This window comes from Camelus dromedarius, chromosome X (assembly GCF_036321535.1).
Source record: "Camelus dromedarius isolate mCamDro1 chromosome X, mCamDro1.pat, whole genome shotgun sequence".
NCBI classification, from domain to species: domain Eukaryota; kingdom Metazoa; phylum Chordata; class Mammalia; order Artiodactyla; family Camelidae; genus Camelus; species Camelus dromedarius.
Window position 1 is genome coordinate 51,353,658 of NC_087472.1, and position 5,379 is coordinate 51,359,036.

General features: G+C 37.1%; 1 non-coding gene across 1 annotated transcript; it reads left to right on the top strand.

Moving 5' to 3' along the window:
- Positions 1-323: 323 nt before the first annotated feature.
- Positions 324-397, top strand: TRNAV-AAC (transfer RNA valine (anticodon AAC)). The gene has a single exon. It is a non-coding gene; the product is annotated as a tRNA-Val (tRNA).
- The last annotated feature ends 4,982 nt before the right edge of the window (positions 398-5,379 follow it).

Sequence of the window (5,379 nt, forward strand, 5' to 3'; positions counted from 1 at the left end):
ATTTTTTGTTTGTTTTACATTTAATACAGAAACAGAAGATGATGCAAGACAAGATATAAAAAAATTTGGAACTGAAAAAATTGTAAATAGACATGGATGAGCAGAAACCTTGTAACAAAAACAACAGACCTGTAACTTGAATGAATAACAATAATGATAACCATTTATTAAGGGCTTTCTACATGCCAGATATTGATCAAAGTGCTCCTTATTCTCATTGTTCATTTAAACAACATAGCATCCCTATAAATTAGGTTCTGTTATTATGCCTATTTTTTCTGATATAGAAATTCAGTCTCAGGTCAAATAAATCACCAAGGGGGGGAAGGTATAGCTCAAGTGGTAGAGCACCTGCTTAACATGCATGAGGCCCTGGGTTCAATCCCCAGTACCTCCATTAAAAATAAATAAACCTAATTACCTACCCCCACCAAAAAAAAATAACACAACAATAAGTAAATTAAAATAAATAAAATAAATTTTTAAAAAATCACCTAGGGTCACAAAGCTAATGAGGGACTGAGCTGAGATTTGAACTCAGTTTTCTTTGATACCAATACCATTGTGCCCCAACCACCCACTGTCCCATATGACCTCCCTCGTGCAACTTTGACAACATATAAAGGACAGGGGAGAGTTTTACAAAGAAAATATGAACAATTCTGGCAAGGCATAAAGGAATATGAGTGTGTGTGTGGTGTGGAGTGGTGAGTGAGGAGTGAAGAGAGCCAGCCTGAGTGACGTGGTTGTGAGCACTGATCCCTTTTGGCAGGACAGTTCTCAGGGACTGCATAGGAGGCTCTGCAAAGGTTACCTTTTCTCTGTTTTCCTTCCACAAGAAGTGAGTAAGGCTACTGCTTAAGTTTACTAGCAAAGAGGTAAAGCTAATAGAGTGGTAACGCTTGTGTTTCAGGTTGAGGTTTTAGGGCTAAAAGAAACTCTAGGTTCTCACTATATCAAGACTCACAAAATAAAATTAAAATGTACAGTCAAAATCTGAATTAGTCAATTCCCTTTCAAGTGATTTAAAAAATGCTATTACAGAGCAAAATTTAAAAAAAAGATGTTAAGTGACGTACTGTTTTAATTTTTTAATTAACTTATAATAATATGCTTTATCTTATTCATAGTCTGTTCATAGCTAGGTTTTTTTTTTTAAAGAAAGCACTTTTCATTTATGATTCCAGAAATTTGTGATAAATCAACTCGGGCTCTCTCTCTTTCATATATGCAATTAATTAATTGCTGCGACTTAAATTCCACTTAGAATTCTAATACAGGCCTTTAAACTCACTAAGCTACATGATAACCACAAGATTGGAAAGACCCCTTACCTTCTTAGTTTTCTAAGGAGCTAACTCCCTTCACTGAAATGGTCTGAGGGAAAGAAAAATACCATATGAGATCGCTCATATGTGGAATCTAAAAACAAAAACAAAAACAAACAAACAAACAAAAAACAAAGCGTAAATACAGGACAGAAATAGACTCATAGACATAGAATACAGACTTGTGGTTGCCAAGGGGGCGGAGGGTGAGAAGAGATAGACTGGGATTTCAAAATTGTAGAATAGATAAACAAGATTATACTGTATAGCACAGGGAAATATACACAAAATCTTACGGTAGCTCACAAGAAAAAAATGTGACAATGAGTGTGTATATGTCCATGTATGACTGAAAAATTGTGCTGAACATTGGAATTTGACACAACATTATAAAATGATTATAAATCAATAAAAAATGTTTAAAAAATTAAAAAAAAGGAATGGTCTGAGGGAATCTTTTTTTTAACATTTTTGAGATGTATGTCACATAATGTTTTGCCTATGTTTTCTTCTAGGAGGTTTATTCTATCTTGTCTTATGTTTAAATCTTTGATCCATTTTGAGTTTATTTTTGTGTATGGTGTAAGGGAATGTTCTAGCTTCATTGATTTACATGCTGCTGTCCAGTTTTCCCAACACCATTTGCTGAAGAGACTGTCTTTATTCCATTGTATATTCTTGCCTCCTTTGTCGAAGATGAGTTGACCAAAAGTTTGTGGGTTCATTTCTGGGCTCTCTATTCTGTTCCATTGGTCTATATGTCTGTTTCTGTACCAATACCATGCTGTCTTGATGGCTGTAGCTCTATAGTATTGTCTGAGGTCTGGGGAGTTATTCCTCCAGCCTCTTTCTTTCTCTTCAGTAATGCTTTGGCAATTCTAGGTCTTTGATGGTTCCATATAAATTTTATTATGATTTGTTCTAGTTCTGTGAAATATGTCCTGGGTAATTTGATAGGGATTGCATTAAATCTGTAGATTGCCTTGGGCAGTGTGACCATTTTAACAATATTGATTCTTCCAATCCAAGAGCATGGGATATCTTTCCTTTTTTAAAGTCTTCTTTAATTTCCTTGAGAGAATCTTTACTAACCTCAACCTGCCTCTTGTGAGTTTTGATCTCGAGCAGACTGTAGGCCTACCTCTTTTTCGCTCAGCTTTGTTTCTCCAGTTTAGTTTGATTGATAGATATGCCTGAATTTGCACATTTCAGAATAAAGGTACATAATAATACTATTGCCTCACTCAGTTTCAGTTAGGCTGGCAAATTAGATCTGTAATGTCTCTTCTATCTTGAAAGTTCTGAGATGCTCTTAGATTATTATAATTTGACTGTTAAAGGGCTACACTAATTCTAACAGCAACTTTAATGCAATGCCATGTCTGAACATAGTATAAATTCTATAAATGTTAACTATTGTTTGGAAAACTAAACATGCCAAATAGATTTCTTTCCAATGGTGGTCTTTAACCATGTGTGATAAAGATTCTGGTTTATAATGAAAAGGCTTTTGTCTTAGTGTGGGACCGAATCCTACTGCCAAATCAAAAGAAATTAAGCAGATCTGTATTCCAGTTAAGGGCAGCACCATCCTATCAATTAGTAAAATAACTAAGCTGAAGGTAGTGTTGAAGGTCACTTATTAAGCTTTAGAACACAGATGCAAATAAAAAGGGTAACTTATAGTCATATTTCTTGTTGCCAGTAATATAAGGAGGCAATATGAATAATTGTGAAAGCTTTAGTAAAACATTTCATGAGAAATTTAGGCTTTTTTAAAAAAACATATCTTGGAGAAGATTTGAACAACATTATAGCCAAACTGACCTAAGACCTAAGAGACATTGATAGACCACTCTACCCAACAATAGCATAATGCACATTCTTTTCAAGTGCACATTGAGCATTCCTAATATACACCATATATTAGGCTACATAATAAGTCTTAATAAATTTTAAATGATTGAAATCATACAAAGTATAATTTTGGACTGCACTACAGTGAAATTTGAAATCATTTAACAGAAGGAAATTTGGGAAATTCACAAATATTGTGGAAATTAACACCTAAATAATCAATGAATCAAAAAAATCAAAGTGGAAATTTGAAAATACTTTAAGATGAATGAAAATAAAAACACAACACATCTAAACTTGTGGATTCAGTGAAAACAGTGCTTAGGAAGAAATTTATTGCTTTAAAACACATATTAAAAAGAAGAAATATCTCAAATCAGTAACCTAATCTTCCATCTCAAGACCCTAGAAAAAGCAGAGCAAGCCACTAACACCAAAGCAAGCAGAAAGAAGGAAACAATAAAGATGAGAGCAGAAATAAATGAAATAGAGATTTTTAAAAAAGCAATAGGGAAATAAAAAAAAATAGTGCTTGGAAAACTTCAACAAAATTGGCAAACCTTTGCTATACTAAGAAAAAGAGAAAAAAATCAAGTTACTAATAACAGGAATAAAAAAAGGAAGATATTATTTCTGCTCTTCCCAAAATAAAAAGGAGAATAAGGGAATACTATGAACATCTGCATGCTGATAAACTAGATAACATAGATAAAATGAACAAATTCCTTTAAAAACACACTACTAAAATTGGATCAAGAAAGAACAGAAAATCTGAATAGATCTATAATAAATATAAAGGTTGAATTAGTAATCAAAACAACTTCCCACAAAGAAAAGCCCAGGCTCAGATGGTTTCTCTAGTGAATTCTGCCAAAGATTTAAAGAAGAATTAATATTAGAGTGTCGTCACCAAACTGGCAACATAGGTTGTTCCTGATTTCACTTCCCCTCACAAGAAGAAAAACTAGCAAATATTCATGGACAGACACCCCTAAGAAAATTCTAGAACATGGGCGTGCAACTGAAGCACCCTCATGCACCACAGAGACCAAGACAGACTACATGAAAATGGTAAGAGAAGTGGCTACATGCTAACTGCATTGCTCCTCCCCTAGATGAATGCAACACTGCAGTGAGATGCTTCCCCTGAGTCTGCATTTCCTCCAGTGGGAAAAGAGAGCCCAAGGGGGACATCCATATCCCCCAGCATTGTGTGTCACTTCTGTGGAGCACCTACTCCAGTCCTTCCCCACAGGGATTGTGGGGGAAACACTGGAAATCTGATTGTGATGGAGAAGTTGGGAAGGGCTTGAAAAAACCAGCATTCAGACCTTGGCAGACCAAGTTCCTACCTGCATCACCCAAGTGGTAGTCCCAACCAGCAGTTTTGCTCATCAGCAGAGTCAAGATGGTGGCAGTCTGATCAGAGAACTTGGAAGAGTGAGGTCTACTTGATTCAGATCTTCAAACAAAGAACATTTTTAACCCTGGAATCTGGCTGGCCCCCACCAAGACAGGGGAGCTGAGTCATAGCTGGGCAAATTGCTGAGTGTAGTTCCCAATCCCACCCGACCAGAAAGGCTGGCTAGAATACCTGGAAGCTGTGTAGCCCAGCAATGCTCAAGCAAGGAGTACAACAGGCAGAACCGATCATCCACAGAGCAAAACCTGTTCAGCCAGGGAACTTGGAGAGCAGGTCTGCTTGAGTTAAGACCACAAGCAAAGAGTCTTGCAAGACTTGGAGTCAGTTCATCTGCTCCACTCAGAGAAGGGAGCTGTCATAATCCCATATACTGCTGAGTATAGCTCCTGGCCCCTCCTGACCAAAAAGTCTGATCTGGAATAGCTGTTAGGTTGCTTGGAACTAGCCTTCCCACCCCTCCCAGGCAGGGAACCTGAGTCATAACCTGGTCAAATGCTAAGTATAACTTCTGGCCCTGCCAGAACAAAAAGGCTTGTGAAGACACTTGGAGACTACATAGCTCAGTGACATTCAAACAAATTTCAGCAAGCAGAGCTGATCATCTGCAAAGCAGAGCCAGTGCCACTGTTCGACCAGGCTACTTGAGGCACAGGTCGGCTTGAGTCAAGACGACAAGAAAGACCCTTCCCAGTCTTAGAGGTTGTTCTCCCCCTCCACCCAGACAGGGAAACTAATTCATAGCTCCCTCCATTGCTGAATACAGCCTTCGGC